At 35.6% G+C, this 26,649-nt stretch overlaps 1 protein-coding gene across 1 annotated transcript in view; it reads right to left on the bottom strand.

Moving 5' to 3' along the window:
• Window positions 1-26,649, bottom strand: part of ADGRL3 (adhesion G protein-coupled receptor L3) — an 811,898-nt gene that overhangs the window by 393,480 nt on the left and 391,769 nt on the right.

The raw sequence follows: 26,649 nt of genomic DNA, 5'->3' as shown, positions 1-26,649 counted from the left end.
CCTAAGACTGTTCATTAACAACATATACTCTTTGAATGCTGGAAATATTCCACAGTCCTAGGAAGGCTTAAGTGTTTGAATCAAAACAAATAAAAAACAAAAAGGAAAAATAGAAACAAAAAAAGAAAAAAGAAACTCATTAACTTAGTTACAGAAATAAACTGTTCTATAGGAAGGCATAATTTACATTCCTATACACAAGAGTAAAAAAGCAGGCAGCCAAACTCTTTCTTTGTCTAGGACTGCATAAGAGACAGTGACAGAGTAAAAGGCACCCCAGAGACACTGTGTGGATTCACATATCAGGCATCCCTGCAAGGCTGACCTATGAGATCTCTTTACTTTCCACCTTCAGAAGGACCTGGTAGCACCATCACTCCCTCAGACCTCTGAAGGGGCTGCTTTTAGACTTTTGCAATGTCAGTGTAGAGCTGCTAAGTCCCAGCTATGCTCAGTTAGTTATCCATCATCCATCTGCTTCCCAGCTTCCAAAATCGTCAGTTGTTTCCTTTACTGTTCTTCCTATTGCTGTATGATTTGTCTTAAAAATCTCTTTACTGTCATCAGTACAAGCACGTCTATATGTATATATAAGCGTATATACGTCTCTACAGATACATATGTATGTATATATAAAATATGGGGGAAAAGTACTCAAAATTACCTAAGAATATATTTTAAATACCATTAATTATAATTTTACTCTTTTCACAGGTTAAAAACTCCACCATAACTTGATGCAGAGGAATGTTACCTATTTGTTCTTACCAGGATGAGGAGAAACATATTTTTCCTTAGTCAGCAGTAACCTCCAGAAAATAAATTTGCCCCCTACAGAACGTAAAGTCCTTTGTCAGGATATGTTTCTTTTGAAATAGTTGGTATATTTTGAGTGAAGAAAGAAAGAAAAATGTGAGCAAAGTTTCAGTCCCTAGAACTTTCAAGTGTGAACTGCAGTGGCCACTGGCTCTGTTCTAAATAGCACCCAGGTGGCCAGAAAGCAGCAATGAGCCTTGTGAGTTTCAATTACTAGCAAGGAGCATTTTGGGCACCAGGGAAAAACTGGATCAAAAATAGCATAAAAGTTGCTATATATCTAAAAGCATGGCACACACACAATATCTAACACACTCTGCAAAAGCCCAGTGATAAAGCTACCAACAAAAATAGAATATTTCAAATAGGAATACTGAGGAGCATAGAAATGTCTTTAAAAAATAATTTCAATGTCTCTGTCCAAAGGAAACACTTATTTTCTTGCTCTGACTTTTAGGGGAAAAAAGTATTGGGGAGAATTTCTTTATGGAAGATTACATTAGAAAAAGATCAGGCAAAAAGGACATCTGTGAGGAAGTAAATGCATTAATATTAACAGAAGCAAACAAAAAAACAGATTGGCTCTTCTTGTTGTAAGTTTATAACTAATAATTGGTCCCCTGGCAAAATGGGATGCACATTTCAATAGGAAAACAACACAATGAAGGAAGAAGAAAAGAAAGAAATGACACAATTTTATAAAGTCTACAGGGTGACTGGTAGATTTCCACAGACAGACAAAGATTATTCCTATCCCTGTTAATGAATTTGCCTAAAACATGAATTGCACCTATTCTCTTAGGTGAAATTTCTTTCTCTACAAATTGCTTCTGGGGTTGCCATATGACTTATTTTAACTAATAGTTCATAATTTAAAAATTATATATATATAATTTTGAGTATACATATATATATATACTCAATATATACGAGTCAAGAAGAGATTTGAAAAGTGCTAGCATATTGGACCTTGCTCTTGATTGGCGCTCCTTGGAACCTTGAGACACCTTTTAAATAAGCCTGGAGAAATGGAGATTAAAAAAAAAATAAGCACAGATAATCAGTTCCATCTGATCTCCCAAACTCTCCTCTCACCAAACAAATCCCTCTGCCACTAACTAGAAACGTGGGTGAGGACATTCTAGACTGTCAAAGGCTCAGCACAGGCTGGCAGGCCAAGTCTGATCAAAACAACCACACAGTTGAACAACAGAATTGTGAATTTGATAAATGTTTAGTTTTAAGACCTCAAGTTTTAGGGTGATTTGTTAAATAGAAATAGCTGAGACAGTAATTGGATTCAATATCTTATTTTGATTAAAATTTACAAGGGTAAAAACATTTTGAAATAATTATTTGGAAAATAATACAACAATTTTTATTATTATTAATTTTTATTAATTTTTATTAAATAAAAATGCAGAACTTGGGAGTTCCCATTATGGCTCAGTGGGTTAAGAACCTGACACAGTGTCTGTGAAGATGCGGATTTAACCCCTATCCTCGCTTAGTGGGTTAAGGATCCAGAGTTGAAACTAGCTGTGGAGTAGGTTGCAGAGGTGGCTTGGATCTGACGTTGCTGTGGCTGTGATGTACGCCAGCAGCTGCAGCTCTGATCTCTGATTAGACCCCTAGCCTGGGAACTTCCATATGCCACAGGTGTAGCCAAAAAAAAAAAAAGAAGAAATATATGCAAAACTTATAGATTTCTTCATAGTCATTCTGTTTCATAACTTGGCTTCTACTCTTAGAAATATCTTCCTACTTTTCCAAGATAGAATCTTTCTCAGGAAGTTACCCTTCTTTTCAGGATCAAGTCAAGAATTTCTATCTGAATTCCAAAAGAATCCTGATCATAACTTCAATTCCAGGGCTTACAATATTAGGCTGAAATTATCCATTTATGTGCCTTTTTCTCTTACTAGACTTTTAACTCTTCAAAGTCAAGAAGACATCTTAGCGTCAGTGACCTGTAACACTGAGGCCAATTAAATATTTTAAAGTAGTAGATATCCGAATTATGTTACTGAGCTTAATCTACTAGTACAAGTTCTCTGACTTGACTGATTCAGAGCAGTCAAAGAAACCATGGGTAGATAACAGAAGTAGACACTCAAGTAGGATTTATAACAAAAGTTAACAGAATCGATAGGTCAAGGTCTTTACATCAGGAAGGGAATACTGGGTGTGTGTTCAGAATACAAGCCATATCAGTAAGATTCACTGTACAAGAAATAAAACTAGATCTGTTGAACAAGAAACAAAGTCCCTTGAGAGAGGCGCCAATGCTGTCTGGATTTTTGGTTGTCTCTTACTTGCCCATTTTATACACGGAGCAGCTTTGAAGAAGGTACTTCTTTTTTATGGAGCAGCAAAGATGCTAGCCTTACTGGAAGAACTTAAAGTCATTTGGGGAAAAAAGCAAGTGGTAGAAGAATCATTTAGTGATCACCAAAAATAATGAGAGAAATTAAACACCTAGAAAGAAAGTGTTCATGAAGTGGCTTAGAGAAAACAAGTGTTTTGGCTTTTGAAACTTAGGAAAATGTAAATAATATAATGGACAGAAATGTTAAAAATAAAAAAGAAGAAAATATAAATGTACTCAAGCAATCATCAAAAGCTCTACAGGCCAGCATTTGTCTTGAATAGCATCAACATAATAATTGATAAGCACTATATTAAATAAAAACACAATGTGCTTTATTTAAGTTTGCATTTTCACACATTTAAAATAGGGGAAAATCATTCTCATGAACACAGACTATGTGTGCCTATGATTGAACCTCTTAGAAATCAACATTAATTAATCCTATCCCTATGAAAATAGACCCCCAAGTCCAGATTTTCATGAAATGGAAGAAACAAAATAAACATTCACTGTATCAAAAAGACAACAGTTTACTACAGGAAAAAAATCATAAACTGTAAGATCATGATTAAATGTTAAGAATTTGTTCATTAGGGGTTTTCTAATCCTGGGTACCAACGTAAGAGAATACACTTACAACATAAAAGCTTATATTTACTTTTTGGTCATATTGTATAGATAGCAAAACTGAAAGTCACAACATAGTATTAGAAACCTAGCCTTCCTGCTCTAGATATCAATCAAGATTACACAGAAAAAAAAATTAAAAGAAAAAAAGAAGATCTTGGTCAACATGGGAAGGTTGACGTCAACAGCTGGAGAGAGATTATCTATCCCCCTGGAAAAACAACATTAATTACTCCAAAAAAAAAAAAAAAAGAAAGAAAAAGAAAAGAAAAGAAAGAAAGAAATCATTCACCAACAATCAAGCTGTTTGGGAGAAGCCTTCACTTGTAGGCTTTGTGTTGCTTAAAATGCTACACAACATCTTTTAAGGACAGAAAACTGTACATTCTTTTCTCTGACTACTGAAGTAAAAATTAATCTCCAGTAGTGACAACACTCTTTTGCCCACCCAACTATTCAACAGCTTTCACTCTCAACATAAAAATATAAATGGCCTTAAATTAGACTAAAAATGTTAATCATATGACATCTAGGCATCTACCATGCAAACTTTAACGTTTTCAGTAAGCCACTGCTTTAATTTTTATTTCTAATACTGTTTTAGTTTTCACCATATCCCTATGTCACAGCTCTTATGTAACCATGAATCATTCTGATCGAATAACTTATTCAAGTCCATGTTTTCTTTTCCTACCACTTATACTGTTAACATTTAAAACTAAATATTTTGGACCATTTTCTCTCAGTGTCTAATATTTTCAGTATGATCTTTAGTATATTTTTTATGTCTTTCTGGTATTCAGTTTTGCTGAAATGTATGTTTCCAAACTCTTTGAGATGCAAACTTTCCTTAACTGTTCTCTTCTATAGAAAAGGTTCATTCCTTATATTAAGGTGTCTCTAAATCACTTTGAATAAAACTTGCCCTTAATTTCATGTATTTCTGAGGAGAAAAAAGTCAACCTATAAATTCATATATATCTGTATACCAGAGTTTTGGTGCATTATTTACATATCTTCGATAAAGAAAACTGATGACAACAGCTTCCTATACAAGCCATAAATTCCTCCCTGAAACCAAAACAACTCACTAAAGTATATGAGGCAGTCTCTTTAATGACACTCCTATGGCTTTAACTCAAGCCCTAGAAGTGTGTTCCTCTCAATGGGGTCCCATTAAAGAATCAATTTCTTTTTTTTCAAAGGGATTCTCTGTACCTAAGGAATCAGCTTCATCTAGAATGGTATCACCTATGGACCAGGCTTGGGAGAACTCCCAAAAGACTCACTGGAATAAGCCTTTTTCTACAGGGCTTACTTTCTCGCTGAAGCTCAGTTGAGAAAGTCCACCTTATGTAGCCCTACTGATGATTCAAGAATGTTGGAGTTCCCGTCGTGGCGCAGTGGTTAACGAATCCGACTAGGAACCATGAGGTTGCGGGTTCGGTCCCTGCCCTTGCTCAGCGGGTTAAAGATCCGGCGTTGTCATGACCTGTGATGTAGGTTGCAGATGCGGCTTGGATCTGGCGTTGCTGTGGCTCTGGTGTAGGCCAGTGGCTACAGCTCCAATAGACCCCTAGCCTGGGAACCTCCATATGCCGCGGGAGCGGCCCAAAGAAATAGCAAAAAAGACAAAAAAACAAAAAAAACAAAACAAAACAAAAAACCTAAAAAAAAAAAAAAAAAGAATGACATACGTTGTAAGATTGGGCAGATGGCAATTGACTGGAGAAGGGAAGGTGCATGGTTCTGTGGTCAGTCATATTTGGAAAATATAGCCTCTACTTAGAGATTTGAGATGCACATAAATGTGCTGAATTTGCTAGGAAGTTCTGTAATGATAATTACAATATTCATAGTAATAAAACAATAATGCAAATTATAAACCCTTTATCTTTGCTTAATATTTCCAAAACATAGCTGATCATATGTTCCTTTTTTTCACATTCTCTCAATGGAATGAGAGAATGGTTGCCACCCCTAAAACCAGTGTTCCATTGAACAAACTTTGGGAAACACTGGAGACATAAAATATCAATCTCCTGCCTGGCCACAGTGTCTCACTCCAATGTACTAACCACATCCTGGACAAAGAAATCATTTTTTATTTTATTTCTTTATGGTCACACTTGTGGCATATGGAAGTCTTGAGGCCAGGGGTCAAATCAGAGCTGCAGCTGCCATCCTACACCACGGCCATGCCAGATCCGAACCAAGCCACGTCTGTGACCTATACCACAGCTCAGCGTAACTCTCAGATCCTTTAACCCACTGAGCGAGACCGGAGATCAAACCCGCATCCTCATGGATACTGGTCAGGTTCTTAACCTACTGAGCCACAACAGAAACTTCAAAAGAAATCATTTGTTAAAAACATAAGCCTATCCAAGTTATATCTCCTTGCTTAAAATTCTTTGGCAGCTTCCTGTAACCTAAATAATTAAATTAATAAGCATTCTCTAGTCTGGTATTCATAGCATAATTTTCTCCCTCTTTCTCTATCAGAGTATCCTGCCATTCTGTAACATGGCGCGTGCACACGCAAACACACACACAATTCTGACCACAATATACAAATTTTTTCTCACATCTTCACTTCTTGTGGTCTTTTTGTCTAATTAGTCAACAAATCTCTAACATATTTCAAATTAAATTTAACTAGTGTCTCCTTCTCAAAGCTTTCCCTCAACATTGCAAGGCATTTCCACTCTTTGTTCCCACAGAGCCTTGTATTGGCTTTTAACACATACATTATTATTGATTTAAATACAGTGTAGCTGCTTTCAACTCTCTCCAGACTGTGAGCCTTTGAAGGGCAGAACATATGCTCTATTAATCTTCTTATGCCTAATGTCTAGTGTAATGTCAGGCACCATAAAGATAATTTAATAATTATTAAAAACCAAAGTATAGCAGTCATAATTCAAGATAATGTTATATTTCTTAAAATCTTCATCTCTATGCATACCCATATTAATATTAATTTTTATTTTTAAATATAATTTCTTATCATTATATTATAGATTAATAGCTTCCATTCCATTATAAAAAGGTTTTCTGAAAAATTCTTTCCAAATTCTGAGATTATTTACAAAAATTCCTTACTTTGTTTCCAGTGAGGATAAAACAGGATAATATATATGTTCCTTTTTTTCACATCATTCATTCATTCATTTATTTTTCTGTTTACATTACAGCTGCACCTGTGGCATATGGAAGCTCCCAGCTAGGGGTCTAATCAGAGCTGTAGCTGAGGCCTACATCACAGCCACGGCAACAATGGATCTGATCCGCATCTGTGACCTACCCTGTAGCTTGGGGCAACACTGGATCCTTAACCCACTGAGCAATGCCAGGGATCAAACCCACATCCTCAAACAGACTGTGTCTGGTCCTTAACCACTGAGCCAGAAAAAGAACTCTTTTTTTAAGTGTCTTTTATATTACATGCACTGTTTTAGACACCAGCCTACTAAAGTGAGCTAAAAAAGACAAAGTCCTTACCCTCCTAAAGATAATTCCAGTTCTGTGAGACATACATATATACATACATACATTTATATAAATTACATGGACTGGTAGTCATATATGAAGGAAAGTAAATGAGCAGAAGGAGACCAAATAAGTATGCCTGGCAGCAGGGGGTCAACTGCTCTTTCAGACATGGAGGTCAAGAAAGGATTCTTTAAAGAGTTCCCACTGTGGCACAAAAATAATGAACCAGACTAGTATCTATGAAGACACAGTTTCAATCCTTGGCCTTGCTCAGTGGGTTAAGGATTCGGCACTGCAGTTAGCTGTGGTGTAGGTCGCAGATGTAGCTCGGATCTGGCATTGCTGTGTCTGTGGTGTAGCCTGGCAGCTGCAGTTCTTATTCTACCCCTAGCCTGGGAACTTCCCTATGCTGCAAGTCTGGTCCTAAAAAGATGAAGAAAAGAAAAAAAAAAAAAAGGAATCTTTAAGAGGTGAGTTTTAAGGAGAGACTACATGAAGTGAGCATCATTCCAGGTGCTATATGTCATCTCCTGGCATCCTAGATTTTCTTTCTCCATTACACTTGATGAATTTATCTTAATTCTCTCAGCACTAGGGTGATTACCAGGCCAAACAATGCTTTAAATCTAGTGTGGCTTATTGAAACTATCAGAAGCTAGCCTTTACACTTTAGCCATCAGGATCCCAGTTGATGGCTCACATCCTCAGTGCAAATATTCACAGTAGGGATAAATGACGCACAGAATAAGGAGTGACCTTAAGCATCACTGCCTCATAGCAGACAACAGCAGTTGCTTAATAAGATCATGAACTGCATGCTATAAAGTTTGGAAAGAGATCCTTCTGAAGTTTGCCACTTGGGATAAATTCAATTTTTTTGAGATCATTCTCAATGTAAGCATGCATAATGTTATTAGTGAGAGTACTGTATTGAGTAGCATGCTGGCAGCTTTTGAATCTTCCAGTGATAACTTTCACTTCTGTGCTGACTGGTGACTGAATATGACAAATACAGTTAGCAGTAGTACCCTTTTACTCTGCAATATTTTCTTAAGCTCTGGATATTTTATTTCCCTTGTTAAAAATACTCCTTGTTCTACTTTATTGAAATTAAACATGTGGGGAATAAATTCATTAAACGTAGAGCATCCTCACTAACAAATTCTGGACACATCCACATTGATGATTTTGATGCATAGACCACTGAGGAATTTAACAAGTGCTTCCATCTTCAGTGCTGGCATCGGGCAGGCAGAAGTACCAAGTGGCAGCATTGCTATCCCATTGCTCATTTTTACACATGATATATTTCCATATTTGCATCTCAGTTTATCTATTTCATTTCACACTATACTTATATAATCACAATTGAATCTAATTTTGCAGCATGTCTGCAGGATCCACTCTCAACCAATTTTTAAAAGAGGCAACAGTCTTTAGAAGACATCAGTGAAAATTTTCTGAAGAACTCAGAATTTGATGACTAGGTTTTAAATATATCATTCTTTGTAGTAAAATATTCAAAACAAGAAAAGCAGGAAAAGAGAAATAAAAATTATGTTCGTCATGTAAGTCAACTTCAAAGCTTCCTCTGACCAGTATAAAGAAAACTTAAAAGGAATGAATCCAGGGTCCTAAACAACATTCGGGTGGAATTTGATCAGAATGGGGGCATGGTGAGAGGTAAGGACAGGACTTCGGGTTCACATTATTTGTGTGCCTTGAGGGCCATGGTGAGACACAAAATATGATTACTAATGGCTAATGTGCTCCATTAACATTTTGGTTAAATTACTTCAGCTCAGTGATGGCAGTGACTTTGTCTCAACTGTACATAGATGTCCTCTACAAAGCCTTAGGATGATGACAAGTAAATAAATAAATAAATAAATAAATAAATAAATAAATAAATTCTCCCACTTGAGATTTAATGAAGTTTTAGGACTTCTCTCCTTTTTCTCTTAAAGAGACAGAAGCTCTCAGCCATGTCCTTGAGGTTGCCTCATGGGGGACTGTCAATTTCACGTTCATGTTGGTTACACTAAACTGGTGAGGATGACGTGCCAGACATCCCTTGTATAACAATAAATAATCTAGCAGTGCTCCAAGTAGTGAAATCTATAAATGGCCCTACATTCTGCATACTAGGTTGCTAAGGCCTAAATCCATCACTTTTTTGTAGATAGTAATATAATCCATTCTCCCAATGAAAAAAGAGAGTGATGTTTGCATTTAAGGAGTATATATATATATATTTTTTTTTTGAGTGTCCTCATTTTTTGACTTCTCTCTCGAAGTGTGTTACCATCTCTACCAAGGGGAATGACCACCTGATAAAAGTACGGAAAAGGTCATTGCTATAAGGGGAACTCTGCAGAACTGATTAAAAGACTTCATCTTTTGAGTTGATTCACAAATAAGGAAAGGTGTATATTTTCAGGATAAAACACAGGGATAAAACCATCGAGTGTCTGGTGAGCCTTTGACTTTGGTTTCTGTTTTCTCATGGCTCTTGTAGTGGAATGAATCACTTGGAGATTTTTCAGAGGTAAAGAAAGCAGGCTTTCCACCAGTAAAGGCTTCACTTGATAAAATTCACAATAACCTCATGGCTGAAAGATGGAAGGATATCAAAACCATGCCAACTATGTTGTTCTAGATCTGGTTTTGTTTCTAGTGTACTCATTGCATGCTTCAACTGGCCACATTTCAATCCAATAAGCATAAAGGGATTTTTTTCCTTTTCATCCTGTGAATTAGCAAGACTTTTTTCCAAAAGGAAAATTAAGTAAAGCCTGTTTCATGTTCTTAATGTTTATTCTCTTTCACTGATCAAATTCCCACTTTGTAATATACTAATAAGTAAATAGAAATGTATAAAGTTTACACTAAAAGGATAGATGAGTTACTGATTACTAAAATGCTTTTCCATTAAACTTACATAGACAAAGTAAAAATATAATTAATACTTGGTCATTTAATTCATGCACATTCATGCACATTAATTCAAACTTAAAAAAAAAAAAAAAAAAAAAAACACTACCGGAAGATATTTTCCCCCCTCAGGGGCCCAGTTCAAGTCCCTAGAGGTACCATTTGGATGACCTGTTAATCCTCATCTTTTGGATGGACTTTCATTATCAAATTAAATTGACTATAATTACTTTGATAGAGACTGTAAGTTATTTGATAAAAATGTTTCTCCTTCATTCTGGATTGTGGAAAGTAGCCACCTATAGAAAATATAGATCAGCAAAACACCTTTAACAGGTGTGGCTACATGACTAGTTTTTGCCCCTGGATCATAATTAGAAGCTAAGGGTGACCTTCCAGGCCAGGATTCTGAGGAGCTATTAGAGCTCCCCTAAATCTAGTCCATGTCCCCTTTTCTGTCCTGCTAGCTGCATGCAGGAAACTCGAAGGCCCTAGTGAAAATGGGTATCACAAGTTAGAGAGATCCTAGGTCCTCTAATAACTATATGAAAGAAAATCACCTGCCAAAGCATCAACTCTGAAATCTTAAAAGGAGAGGAAATAGACTTCTTTGTGTTAAGCTACTGAAATTCTGTGGTTTATTTATGAGAGCATCTAGCATCTCCCTGATACATAATGGCCCTACATATACTGACACTTTGACATAATGGACTTGAGAGGAACAAAAAGAAAAAGAATATTTTCTCTGTGCCTAAGGATATTAAAAGATTTTGATAAGTAGTTGTCACTTTTTAGTCAAACTGCTAATGCTGATTATATGCAAACATTCTTCACCTCACTATCTCTTTAGTATTTATTTTTTGAACTCTAAGAAATGAATTTCTATTCAAAAAGAAATAAAAGACTTTCTCTTTCAATGTTTTAATGTGGGGTTCTGTTCCCCATGGTTAAAATCTTTTTCTTTTTTTCTTTCCACTGACAAGCAGATAAAATATTAGAAGAATAAACTGAACATTTGAATGTTTGCCTAGATTCTTGCTAAAAATCAAGGAAAAATATGATATGCTCTAATCACTTGACCATCTCACTATTATCTCTGTGAAATTATTTCTAGAGGATTTCTCTTCAACAAATACTGACATAATCGTTATTCTTCTAATCTGCCAGATCACTTAGAGCATCAAAACACTAAGTGGTTTTTCACCAAGGTTGGAAATAATTTTTCTCTGTCCATCACATCCTTTAAAGATCAGATCTGATATAAGAAGGTGACCTATCTAAATTTGAAACGACACATCTTCTCAACTGTACTTTGCTGACTTACCCCTGGGCAATCTTTAGAAATAGGATCCATGAAGATGAAGAATCAATGTGTTACTCACATAAGTTTAAAATAAAAATGGATTTTAGGAATGTGACACTTGTCTTGAAGAAAAGTACTAAGTTAGAGAGTTAATACCTCTACAATTAAATGTTTGCATCACAGATTTCCTTGCATTAAAAATGAAATCAGATCCTCTTATGAAAGAGAGATGTGTATCGCTTCTCTATTTTAACATGAAATGCCCATAAAAACATAGTTCTGGGAGCTAAATTTCATACGCGTGTCCCAGTAAGTCCAGGAGACTCCCAGTATTCGCCTATAACCTTGACATAATTACTAAACTGTACACTTTGACTTTCAAAAGGGTCTTTCTTTAAACAAAAATACACAGCACCCTACCTATGATATAGCTTTGGTAACAATTATAAATTTATTTCATTTCAGTTGCTTTTGGGGGGGGTATTGAAAGTAGCAAAAATAACCATGGATAATTTATGCTCATTTTATCCTGTCTATTAAAACCAACTACTCACAGGCAAAACTGCGTATCAGAGGCTGGAGGGTCCTAATTTGATATATTTGTTATCATAATGTTACACATTTGAAAATAACATGGGGCATGCCAAAGGGAAGGAAGGATTAAGACATAGTAATATTAGGTGAAACTGGGTTACATAATCAGGATTGTACAAATAAATACAGGAAAGAAAATTTAGGGGTAAGAATTCTAAAAGAGTCAAAATACGTACAGAGAAACTGAACTAAATATTATGTTAAAGTATGAAACAATTCTTTAAAAATGAATCCCAGATATTTTGGGTGTTTTCCCCATCAACTATGTTTACTTCTTCAATTTTAAGAGCTATGCTATGAAATATTACTAGCTGTGAAAATTAATCAGGCACATTCTTACTCTTAAATGACTTCATGAAACCAAATAAAAGTTTTAAAATAGTCTTTAGGGGGTAGTCCAAAATGGTATATACAGCATATTGTACCTTGCTTGTTAATGATGTATTTGCATGAGCCTGCAGAATTAAAATTTATTATTTCAGAAAGTGAGGAATAACGCATGGGTATAGATTTCTCTAATTAATCTCAACATTAAACAATTTATAAATCAGATATCTTTTTCCACATAAAATCGGTAAATATACTACCCAATAAGAATATTGTTGGCAAGTTTTCCTGCCTCATTGCTGCTGTGACTTCCTCGGTATAGTTAATAGCTTCACAGTTGATAACGCTTATCTATATAAACACAAACAATCAAGTATTATCACACATTCTAACAGAATGCTAAACTGTAAAGTGCAAAAAAAGATACTTCTAACACAAAAAAACCCACGTTTTTAAACTAGAGTTGCCACATGATCCAGGCATCCCACTCCAAGGCATATATTTGGACAAACTTATGATTCAAAATTTACATGCACCCTGATGTTCACAGCAGCACTATTTTCAATACCCAAGACATGGAAGCAACTTAAGTTGGATAAATGGAAAAAGAATCTATGGTGTACACACACACACACACACACACACACACACAGGAATACTACTCAGCCATGAAAAGGAATTAAATAATGCCATTTGTGTCAATATGGATGGACCTGGAGATTATTATACTAAGTAAATGAGAAAGAGACAAATATCATATGATGTCACTTACATATGGAGTCTAAAATATGACACAAATGAACCTATCTACAAAACAGAAACAGACTCAGAGATATGGAGAAACAGACTTGTGGTTGCCAATGTGCAGAGGGAGGAGAGGGTTTGGGAAGGATAGATTAGGCATGTGGGATTAACAGATGCAAACTATTATATACAGTATTATATACAGGATGGATAAACTACAAGGTCCTACCATATAACACAAGGAACTATATTCAATACTCTGAGATGAACCATAACAGAAAAGAATAAGAAAAGGAATGTAGGAGTTCCCATAGTGGCTCAGCGGTACCAAATCCGACTAGGAACCATGAAGTTGTGGGGGGTTCAATCCCTGGCCTTGCTCAGTGGGTTAAGGTTCTGGCATTGCTGTGAGCTGTGGTGTAGGTCGCAGACGCAACTCAGATCCCACGTTGGTGTGGCTCTGGTGTAGGCTCACAGTTACAGCTCCAATTAGACCCCTAGCTAGAGAACCTCCATATACTGTGGGTGCAGCCCTAAAAAAAAAGACAAAAGGAAAAAAGAAAAAAAAAAGAAAAGGAATGTATACATATGTACAGCTGAATCACTATTCTGTAATTAACACAGAAATTAACACATTGTAAATCAACCATACTTAAATAAACATAAAATAACAAAAAGGCAATTTTTTCATCTTAATCTAAAGCAAGATATTACAAGTTCATGGGTAAGTCAGTGAAATGTTAATTTCCCAAAAATGATAATAAACTTGTTTTTAAAATAATGTCCCATGATTGAGCTGAGTGATGCCACTAACAATACCTTCAGTATAGTTCTGATCTAAGTTGTATTTTTATGTTATTGAATATATCAATGATTTAGACTATTCTCACTTAACAGTATAAATAAAAGGTATAGCAAATTCTATGTGTTTATGATCCTGTGGTGCTTCCGATAAGAGTTTTAACCCATAAAATTAAAATAGGCATATATTTAAAATACAGAACCAATGAACGAAAAACTCACCTCCTTCTCACCCTTACATGTAGGCACATAGAGTAAAATACGTGAAAATGCCACAAAAAAAGCCAAATCAACAAAAGAATATCTCTATGATAAATCTGAGGTGCTTGGCTCCTAAGTAATGAAGTTTTATTTTGAAATTTATAAGTAGTTATGTTTCTGTATTTTTCAACTAAGAAAATCATAGACAATTTGTCCTGCCTCATTTGCTGTACTTGGGTAACTTCTCCTCAAATTACAAATAAGTGAAGGCATACCAATTCTAATGACATCATGTCTGAGGGAAAACATTTCTAATAAGCCTATAATAATTATTTCACTATCTGGCTCTGACCAAATGTGATTATGAAAATCTAGCTTTGACATAACTTCAGTGTGTCTTACAACGTTATACCCTGATGGTCTTTAGCCTCTCTCATCATAACTACCGCCCAAAAGAACCTTGGAACATTAAGTGCATGCTGTGAATTTGAAAAATAAACCAAAACAAATTCTGACTTTGTCGGTTCTGTGAACTTGAGAGATTGTTTATACTAATTAAGATCCTTGAATGATAGAAATGCATTAAACAGAACCTTATTTACTGACTTCTCAAAGTAATAATCATCATCCATGATAATTCATATTTGTATCCCTGGCTTCTAGTAGACACCAGTCAAATACAAGTTAAATGCCTTCTTTAGATATAATTTGTTCAACCCACATAGTGAATTTTTTAAGTGATACAATTGAATTTAGGATATTTTTTTAAAATTCAATTTGTGACTTTTTTTAAATTAAAAAAAAAAATATGTCAAACTGCACAGGCTAGCACTCCAAACCAAATCTCAAGACAGTGTACATATCTTTAGTTTAACAGAGCTTATCATTATCACTCAAAGCTGCCAGAGTTTGATTTTATATCTCTCTTTTTTTAAATGATTTTTATTTTTTCCATTAGAGTTGGTTTACAGTGTTCTGTCAATTTTCTACTGTACAACAAAGTAACCCAGTCACACACACACACACACACATTCTTTTTCTCACATTAACTTCCATCATGTTCCATCACAAGTGACTAAATATAGTTCCTTGTGTTATGCAGCAGGTTCCCATCACCTATTCACTCCAAATGCAACAGTTTGCATCTACCAACCCCAAACTCCTAGTCCATCCCAGCCCCTCCCCCTCCCGCTTGGCAACCACAAGTCTGTTCTCCATGTCCATGAGTTTCTTTTCTGTGGAAAGGTTCATTTGTATCACATACTAAACTGCAGGTACTAAGTGATATCATATGACATTTCTCTTTCTCTTTCTGACTTATATGAGAGTCTCTAGCTCCATCTGTGTTGTTGCAAATAGCATTATTTTGGTTTTTTTATGGCTGAGTAATATTCCATTGTGTATATATACCACATCTTAATCCATTCATCTGTCAGTGGCCATTTAGGCTGTTTCCATGTCTTGGCTATTGCGAATAGTGCTGTAATGAACATATAGGTGCGTGTATCTTTTTCAAGGAAAGTTTTGTCCGGATATATGCCCCAAAGTGGGATTTATGGGTCATAGGGTAGTTCTATATTTAGTTTTCTGAGGTATTTCTCAACACATAAATAAACAAATTTTAACTGAATGAGTCTGCAACATGCTATTTTATTCCTTTTTTGAATTTCTAATTCTGCCTCAGATTTTGTTTGATTATTTTGGGATTTTTCTTCTCAGTTTATTTATAATGTTGACTCTACTTAGAAGGTTTTTCTATTTTTTTACATATGCTTTTGAAAGTGTTTACAGCATTTACAGGAAGGTAATGGGAACAGTATTTATGCTAAGTTGAACAGTGGAAGAACTAATAGCACTATTAGGTGGCTTGCGTCTGTCATGTCCAAGGACACCTCTTGTCTGGATCAGAAGGAACAAGGGATAAGATCACAGAGGCAAAGCTGTGTGGGAGGTGGGCAATGGAGCAGACTGGCCCACCTTTGCAGGCTGGTATTTGTTCCCTTTCTATGAATTCCTGTGCTTTTGTGGTAGAACTACTATCTGTTTTCCTAAGACAGAAGCTGGGGCTTTTTCTTCCTGCCTTAACCTCTGCATCCAATTAATGATGGATTTCTCTCAACTCAGCCCCCTCTTCTCCATCCATTCTACAACTGTCCTAGAGAAGCCTCTCACATCTGGACAAGTTGGTATATATTTCTAACTCATCCTCAGGCCTCCATTATTGCTCTCTTCATATCTATCTTCATGATACATCTAAAAAAATCACAGATTTTCCTAGAAAGAATTTACTTTTTCACTGAAAAATCCTCAGTGGGTCTTCTTTATGGTTATTGGTATAGATAGATTTGTGTCCCTCCAAATAACATGGGGGAGGGCCTAACCTGCATACTTGGAGACAGAGGCTCTGGAGAAGTAATTAAATTGAAATGAGTCATAGGTTTGGCCCTAACCCAATAGGACTCTTCCAAGAGGAAGAGTCGCAGTGCATGTGTGCAGAGAAAAGGCCATGGGAAGACAGGCAGAAGCCATCTGATGTCAAGGAGAGAGACCTCAGGAGAAAGCAAACCTCCCTACACCTTGATCTTGGACTACTAGCTTCCAAAGTGATGGGAAATTAAGTATCTGTTGTTTAAGCCACATAGTCTATGGTGTTTTGTTACTGAAGCCCTTGGAAACTACTATAGTCATTACAACATCAAACATTCTGAACATGAAAGCCAAGGCCACTATTTTGCCTATAGACCTCATCTTTTCCTAGTCTCTGACTTTTAACTTCCAGCATCACCAAGCTGCAATAGTTCCCTTCAAATCTGGGCAATATCAAATCTTTCTTTTTAGTCCACTCTTAGGCCTTAGCTTTGAATATCTTTCTGATGCTTTCCTTATATACACTCTAAGATTTAGCTAAGATCTCACCCCTTTATTTTCCCCAGACTACTTCAGGCTACATTAGGGACCCTTTCATTTAGTCCTTTATAGTTTTCTATATCACTCTCACTGCATCTACCACATTTTATTCCATGTAATTGCTTATGCAATCTTTTCCACTAAACCTCCTTATAGTGAGGGAATATTTTAGTCTTGTTTAAGTTCCTAGCAGTTAGCAGGATTCATGGCACAGTAGTGTATATGGAAGCATCTTTAGTAATAGCTTATCTCTATATTTGTGCTATCAAGCCCAAACTTGCTCAGCATCAGTTTTCAATACTCACTTCACACATACAAGCTTTTAATAAAGACTGACTTCACTGGTCGACCCTGGGTATTTGTTGGATGTTTTAAAAGTCAAATTTGTGGAGTTCCCTGGAGGCCTAGTGGTTAAGGACTCAGCATTTTCATTGCTGTGGCTCATGTTCAGTCTCAGGTCTGGGAACGTTCACATGTGATGGCCAACTCTTCTCAACAAAAAGTAAAACTTTCATTTTTGGGGCACTTTTTGTATCAAAGTAATGTTATTGACAAAAACAGAATAGCCTTTTGGTTTTTCTTATGCTTTTAGATTGAAATCTGGAAACTGGAATTACCCATAATATAATTATATCCCTAGATTTTAAGTCGAACTACTTGTACATCATACTGTTTGTATAGAATATAAAATGATTAATGAGAGTGCTTATTCTTGCTTTTATTACAAATGACTCAAATGGAGCTTCCAGAGCCTTTTAATAAGCAGCATCATGTTATCTATTTAGTGTTGTTGCAAACACTTTCAATTGACATTTCTTAGGAAACATCAAGTTCTCTCTCACAGAACAAGACTAACCACCTTCCTTAATCAATGCATAGAAACAAAAAAAGTGAAGAAATATTATTTTTGAAGATCCAAATTCTGCAAAAGTTAATCCCTTCTTTTCTTTCCTTTTTTTTTTTTTTTCCCCACTTAAGTGGATCATTTGTTCCATTTATGTTTTACCAACCCACACATCTTGCCACAAAGAACCAGAGTCAAGCCACAAAGGTTAAGAGGAGAGTCTGGAAAAGTTCTGTTGAGGTGGAACAAGGAATTAAAATGCCCTCAGTAAATTGTAGTTTCTTTACCTAATCTTCTGTGAATTCCTGATGACCCAAAGAGTAGATGATCTCAATGATTTTCGTATAGTTTGGCATACACCAGTTTACATTTTTTCACAATATATGTAACCTATCAGTCATTTATTTGGATCTATAATTAAAATGATTTATATCTCTGATGGGGAAATGATGAAGTGAAGGATGGTACAAACCAGCCAAAGACTGGCTGCTGTAAACACCGGTTTCAGGCCAGATGCACACAGGTCAAAGGAAGGTGTTTGTTTATAGTTTTCCCCTGCACAAGACACCCTCTTCTACCCTTCCCTGAGGATAAGCAAAGTTCCATTTCCCTTGTCCCTTTCTGGCTTGGACTGTTAGTGAGGTAACAACACCAGTAACTTGGAAGTAGCTAAGGAGTATCATTCTCAAAGGCCAGAGCTTTAGATAGAAATACCTTTTTCTTTCCTCTAATACTTGACTGACTTTTTTTCTTTCTTTTCCTTTCATAGTGAGACAAGTTTAATGGCTTCCAAAAAACTGAAATAGTTAACTCTTTTTTTTTTTTTTTTTTTTTTTTTTTTTTTTTTTTGTCTTTTTAGGGCCGTTCCTGTAGCATATGAAAGTTCCCACGCTAGGGGTCGAATCAGAGCTGCAGGTGCCAGCCTACACCACAGCCACAGCAACTTGGGATCTGAACTGTGTTTGCGACCTACACCACAGCTCATGGCAATGCTGGATCCTTAACCTGCTGAGTGAGGCCAGGGATCAAACCTGCAATCCCCATGGATACGTGTCAGATTTGTTACTGCTGAGCCACAACGGGAACTCCCTGGAATAGTTAACTCTTGATTTCCATTTTAGTGCACAGTATTTTCTCCCTGTAATTAGTAAGTTTCCTAATTTTTTTAAAATTTATTTATTTTTCTGCTGTACAGCATGGGGGCAAGATACACTTACATGTATACATTTTTTTTTTCACCCTTTGTTCTGTTACAATATAAGTATCTAGACATAGTTCTCAGTGCTACTCAGCAGGATCTCATTGTAAATCCATTCCAAGTTGTATCTGATAACCCCAAGCTCCTGATCCCTCTCACTCCCTCCCTCTCCTCACCAGGGCAGCCACAAGTCTATTCTCCAGGTCCATGATTTTCTTTTTCGTGGAAATGTTCATTTGTGCTGTATATTAGATTCCAGTTATAAGTGAAATCATATGGTATTTGTCTTTGTCTTTCTGACTTATTTCACTCAGGATGAGATTCTCTAGTTCCACCCATGTTACTATAAATGGTATTATGTCATTCTTTTTTATGGCTGAGTAGTATTCCATTGTGTATATATGCCACATCTTCCGAATCCAATCATCTGTCGATGGACATTTAGGTTGTTTCCATGTCTTGGCTATTGTGAATAGAGCTGCAATGAACATGCGGGTGCATGTGTCTCTTTTAAGTAGAGTTTTGTGTGGATATATGCCCAAGAGTGGGATTGCAGGGTCATATGGAAGTTCTATGTATAGATTTCTAAGGTATCTCCAAACTGTTCTCCATAGTGGCTGTACCAGTTTACAAGTTTCCTAATTTTTGGTAGATTAATAGACATTGTGAGTTTATAATACATTTTTATTTATTTTTATTTTATTTTTTAATATGAAAAATCATTTTCAAGTGTTTGGTTGCTACTAAAAGCAATATATTATATATATATATTTTTTTCTGTTACAAATGAATCATACCATTTACTATGGAATATCTAACAATGATACACTTAGTATATGTGTTAATAAGAGATATTAGGATGCTATAAAAACTATATCAATTATTTTTATGGTGGAACATATGGAATTGTTTTATCAAATTTTAAAATGCAATTTGAACTAGAGTAGGGAGAAGACAGAATCATTTCTGATTCCACATTGTTTTAAGACTTTTTTCTGTTAAGTCATATTACACAATTTTAAACATTTAAAATTTTTAGATATGGAATTCACTAGTTTTAATTTTTCACTGACTTTTTAAAAAATGCCTAATTTTAGAGGTTGTTCATTTGAAGCCTGTCCAGTGCTTCCCACATCCATTTTCCTTCATCAATTTGACCTCAACTACCTGGAAGGGAGGGCTGGTGCCAACACAGAGGCAGCGCCTAAGCCTCAGGTCAGAAACAAAGTGAAGGAGAATCTGCAAAGGCCTAAGCAAAAGTTGCAACAACACTAAAATTTGAATTCAAATTTAGTGCCAAAAGTCTCTTTTTCCATGCAGGATCTCCAGTCAGATCACAGGGCATCCAAAGCTATGAGACTGAAATAGAGACACTGCTTTTCTTTCCTTCAAAATTGAAGTACTATCATGTGGGAACAATGTTCCTCTTCTTTGGTTTGCTTTGATTCTTGCGGGGGAGAGGTCAGAGCAGGGACCTGAAGGATCCTGAGATTCCCAGTCTTTGTGATGGGCCCCGTTATTTCCAGTAAAGGGAAAACCATTTTACCATATTCCACATAAAATACTGAACTCCTTTGGAGTAGTGGACTGATAGTTTTGATTATCTCCCCAGTACTTATTTCTCTTGTTTTCTGTCAAGAACTTACAAATTTATTTTTGGTGAGCATTCTTTTCTTATTTTTAGTCATGTGCCTCCCAGGTTTGTAACCATTTTTAGCTATTGGTTCCATTTAACCAAAGGCGACTTTTAGGGAAAAGAGGGAAAAAACTAAGAGGGATTGGAGTTAGCAAGTTTAGTTTTTCAAACGGCTATGGTTCCTTGTTTTTTTTCTTTTTTCTTATTTTCCTTCTGAAAATATCTCAGTGCTGAGGTATGGCTATTTTATTCCCAAACCTATGAGAATATATATGTGTGTATGTGTGTGTGTGTGTGTGTGTGTGTGTGTGTGTGTGTGTGGTGTATGTATATATGTGTGTGTGTGAGTGTGTATATGCACGCTTACTTAAATAATTCTGGTCCTAGTCTTATGGAGAAGGAGAATTCTGATCCTATTTAGGCTTCATAGCCTCTTTTTTCTTTTTTTTTTCCCTTCTGAAAATATCTCAGTGCTGAGATATGGCTATTTTATTGCCAAACCTATGAGACGGGGTGTGTGTGTGTGTGTGTGTGTGCGTGCGCACGTGTGTATGTGTGCGTGCACGTATCTACTTAAATAATTCTGGTCCTAGTCTTAGCAAGTTTAGTTTTGCAAATGGCTATTGTTCCTTGTTTTTTCTTTTTAAAAATAATTCTGGTCCTAGTCTTATGGAGAAGGAGAATTTTGATCCTATTTAGGATTCACAAACTCGGTCTACAAAGTGTCCAGTGATACTAGAAAACACATGGTGCTACAAATTTGGAAAGACTCCTTGACTTTTCTAAGCTCCTAGACCAGATTGTCCAGGAGGCATTTCCTTACAAGAGAATTTATCATTTTCAATAGTAACAAATTTTGTGTTCAAACTCTTCCTTCTGACATTAACTAGTTCTATTCCACAGTTTTGCCTGCTGGGTTTAAAAATGTAATTGGCTTCCCACAGTACTGGTTACTTCATTACAAGGAAAATGCTGGGGTGATGACACTGCCTAGAATCCCTCCTAACATTCTATCTCCGTTAATTCTAATGTAAACAGTGTGTGGGTGACTATTCTTTATGTGGTCTATCAAGATGTTTTCAATAATATTGACAGGAGGAAATGACACAGCTGAAACCAAACTCACAAGACCTCCTTAAAAATCCACAGAGATGATTATTTGAAATACATCACTTATATACAAGGGAGAAAATCTTCAAACTTTGATTACTCATTGCCCAAGTCTAAAGAAACAATCTGTGAAAACATTTCTAAGCCACAGTCTTTGTCAAGCTAGTGACATTTTTCATGGTTCAAAACACAGCCTCTTGTAAGTATGTAGAAGAACCCCTAAGAGGGAAGCAAACACTTTCAAGAAATAATAATAGCCTTGATTATATCTGTAATGTATTATACAGTAGGACACCTAATATTATTCCTATTAAGTGTAAATAATGTTGTGATACTTCATATAAAATTCTGAATTGCCTTTAGAGCTAGAGTGGGTAGTTTTGATCTAAAATCTATTTCTAGCATCTGCTTCTCTTGTTCTCTGTAAGGAACATGCAGATAAAATTTAGGTAAGCATCCTTGGCTCATTTTGAGGCATGTGCTTCTCCTGAACTTGGAATAATTCTTATCTTCAGAGATAACTGCAAAGTAAGACAGTGACAGCATTCTTACATAGGACTATAAAGCCAGGAAAGGGGCAGGGACAAAAGACCATGCATACTAGAGAAATGAGGCCTGAGGTCCCAAAACTTAAAAAAAATGGAAGCCCCTAGAAGAGAACACAGGCAAAACATTCTCTGATATCAACCTTACACATGTTTTATCAAGTCAGTCTCCCAAAGCAATAGAAATAAAATCAAAAATAAATCAATGGGACCTAATCAAACTGACAAGCTTTTGCACAGCAAAGGAAACCATAGCAAAAATCAAAAAGACATCTCACAGAATAGGAGAAAATAGTTTCAAATGATGCAACTGATAAGGGCTTAATCCCTAAAATATACAAAAAAACTTCTACAACTCAACAGGTAAAAAGCCAACCACCCAATGGAAAAATGGGAAAAAGACCTGAATAGACATTTCTCCAAGGAAGATATACAGATGGCCAACAAGCACATGAAAAAATGCTCAACATCCCTGATTAGTAGAGAAATGCAAATCAAAACTACTATGAGGTACCAACTTACTCCAGTCAGAATCGTCATCATTAATAAGTCCACAAATGCTGGAGAAGATGTAGAGAGAATGGAACCTTCCTGCACTGTTGGTGGGAATGTAAATTGGTACAACCACTATGGAAAACAGTATGGAGGTATCTCAGGAAACTATACACAGTACTACCATATGGCCCAGCAACCCCATTCTTAGGCATATATGCAGACAAAACTTTCCTTGAAAAAGACACATGCACCCGTATGTTCATTGCAGCACTATTCGCAATAGCCAAGATATGGAAAAGACTTAATGTCCATTGACAGATGATTGGATTAAGAAGATGTGGTATATATGCATAATGGAATATTTCTCAGCCATAAAAATGAACAGAATAATGCCATTTGCAGCAACACAGATGGAACTAGAGACTCTCATACTGAGTGAAGTAAATCAGAAAGAGAAAGAGAAATACCATATGATGTCACTATATCTGGAATCTAATACATGGCACAAATGAACCTTTCCACAGAAAAGAAACTCATGGACATGGAGAAGAGACTTATGGAGAACAGCCAAGGGGGAGGAGGAAGGAGTGGGAGGGACTGGGAATTTGGGGTTAATAGATGCAAACTATTGCCTCTGGAATGGATAAGCAATGAGGTCCTACTGTATAGCACTGGGAACTATGTCTAGTCACTTGTGATGGAGGATAATATGAGAAAAAAGAATGTATACATGTATGTGTGACTGGGTCACCTTGCTGTACAGTAGAAAATTGACAGAACACTGTAAAGCAGCTGTGGAAAAAATAAAAATCATTATTAAAAAAATGGAAGCCCCAAGATAAAATTTAAAAAACTTTCTGACTCAAAGTTCAACTTCATGTGCTTTAAGGGATTTCCCAAAACCAAACTCTTCATCCAGAGGTCATGAAATTTAAAAAAAAAATTAAAATAAGTATAGCAAAAAAAAATTACAAATGTAAATGCATCTTAAATTTCTTTGGAACATGCAGCTGATGTACTGCTAAATACATAATGGAAAGAGATTCTTTCTGAGACAGGGATTCTTTAAACACTTCTCTCGTGACTTTTATAGGAAAACAAACTTCAAAATCCACACTGACACCTCTTATTCAGCAATAGAGGATGATTTAAAAACATGTATCTCTAGTTATAAAAAAATAACTGCTTCAGCATTGCACTGTTACGCATGGGAGAAAACATAAACTTTCCTATCCTCAAGGCTTTTCGAGGCAAGTATTTTACTTCTTACTTGCTCAGAGAAGCGAGGTGGACCATGACACATGGCTTGGATTTCAAACCAAAGTGTGCCTGTCGAGATTTCTAAGCACATGCTCTAAACCTACAAGAGGAGGCATATGTATCTGAAGAGTACAGGACCGGTTTCTAAACATCTTCCTAAAGCTAGCATCATTTTGGAACTCTTGCAAGAGACACCTTTCTCTTACAAAGCCTCTATACCAATGTTGAATATCTCATTTTTGAAATGTAAAGTCTAAAGAATTTAAAGTAAGTGTTTTTCATCTTGACAATAAATGAGAGACATATTTTTATTTCATAATACCAAATGAGTCAATCTGCTTTCCAAATAAAATAGTTATGAAAATAGATTAATGTGTATATAATTAGACTTAAAGGTGCAGGACCACATTCAACCCTGGATTAATCATTTTATCTATTTAAGCACCACAACCACCAATAGTAAACTAAAATAAACATGCTCTACCTTCCTGACACAGAAAATATTTTAAAATTGAACAATCAAATAAATGGATGAAAAACATATTCCTCTACTTCTTAATAAATGATAGAAAAAGTGAATCTTCTGAAACCTTGAACCATTAGATAACAATAGACTCCAGGGTAAGTACATTGCTTTTTCCTTAAAATTAATCTGCATTTAAGAAATACGTATCATAAATGTTCTATACACCTGTAACTCAGAAATTATGAAGTTATGTTTTCATCTATTTGTATTTGTGTATGTGTGTGAATAAATATATATATGCAAACACTGCTGGCATAATAGTTTCAAAGCTGCCACTCTCAGGATACACTGAGTTCATTCTATAACCATGTTTTTCAATTGTTTTCCACAAGAAATTGTGGTACAACAGACAAAAAGGATCTAGGAAATTAGAGTGTAGCTCCTTTTTGTCATTTGTTGCTGACATTCTTTTATAATGCAATTACAGCTATCAAATATGTATTTTTCATTATATCAAATGGAGAACTATCTTTTCCTTTACATACAATGATGTAGCATTTGAGATATGTTATGTACCTCACAACTTACACTGAGACACATTGTTCCTGTCAGTTTGCAGAAGGAGGCTCATATTCTATTCCAATATCCATGTGGGCTTGTGCTGCTTTTATTAACTTAGGCTTTTCCACTTCTATGACTTGCACTGAAAGATTATACGTATTTTGTTGTTATATGTGTGGTATTTTTTTTTAATGCCACAGCAGGGAAGTGTTATTGGAGGAAATAATTGAATGGAGAGTCATCTGAAGGACTCTGTTTGTTTCTTTCTTTCTGAGAACTGAACTTATTAGCAAGTAATTCAGAATCATATCCCCTCAGACAAGGATGATCTACTTGTATTGTTTGGAAAGGTGAAAGGGTATTTATTAGGACAAATTTTTCAGAGACTAATTTTGTGAAAAAAGAGTACATTTTTGTGAACCTGGTTCCAAAAATACTGCATAGATATAATTCACAGTGTCTAGAAGGTTGTAAACAATGAAATTAGTCATAGGTATTTTTACGTCATATACTAATGGAAAGACAAAATTTTTGGTTTGGGGAGAGAAATAAGATAATAAAAAGCAGTATCTAGGTTAGAAACATATAGATTATATATTAGAATCTCACATATAACATATTCATAACAGAAATGTTCAAGGATGTAGCACGCTGCCAGGCCTTGTTGGGCATGATTACGAAATTAAAACAAAAACTATTATTATGAAATAAAAAATAAGGAGATAATATTAGAATACTGTCTTTGATAAGATGTTCTTATTGGTAGAAGAGTCATAAATCTTTCATATAACACTACTCTACTGTATTTGATAAATTCAAATCTATAGGAGTATACTTATTAAATCTAAGATGTACAGAGTTGTTTAGATCAGTGGTGAAGGTTTGGGAACTTCAGTGTGTCTCTAAATAATTCAACAGCAATAATTTTACCTGAAAATGTTATTTTTAAGATTAATTATCATCTAGTCACCTTCAAACCCATAGTTTCCTCCTTTTGTAATAACCATCTCTTCTTGTCTTTTTTATTACTTTTTTGAAAGTATAGGTACATGTTTATTTACAAAGGTAATATTGTATTAAATAGCTATTTGCAATGCCTTTTTAAATTAATTTTAAAATATGGTTTTTCTCTTGGCTTTCCCATCATGGTTCAGCAGTTAACAAATCTGACTAGCATCCATGAGGACACAGTTTCTATCACTGGCCTTGTCAGTGGGTTAAGGATCCAGCGTTGCCAGTGAGCTGTGGTGCAGGTCACAGACAAGGCTCGGATCCTGCATTGCTGTGGCTGTGGTGTAGGCCAGCAGCTACAGCTCTGATTCAACCCCTAGCCTGGGAACCTCCATATGCTGCAGGTGCAGCCCTAAAAAGCAAAAAATAAATTAATTAATTAAAAGATAAAATAAAACATGCA

Source organism: Sus scrofa, chromosome 8, assembly GCF_000003025.6.
Source record: "Sus scrofa isolate TJ Tabasco breed Duroc chromosome 8, Sscrofa11.1, whole genome shotgun sequence".
NCBI classification, from domain to species: Eukaryota; Metazoa; Chordata; class Mammalia; order Artiodactyla; family Suidae; genus Sus; species Sus scrofa.
This window is presented reverse-complemented; position numbering and strand designations above follow the sequence as displayed.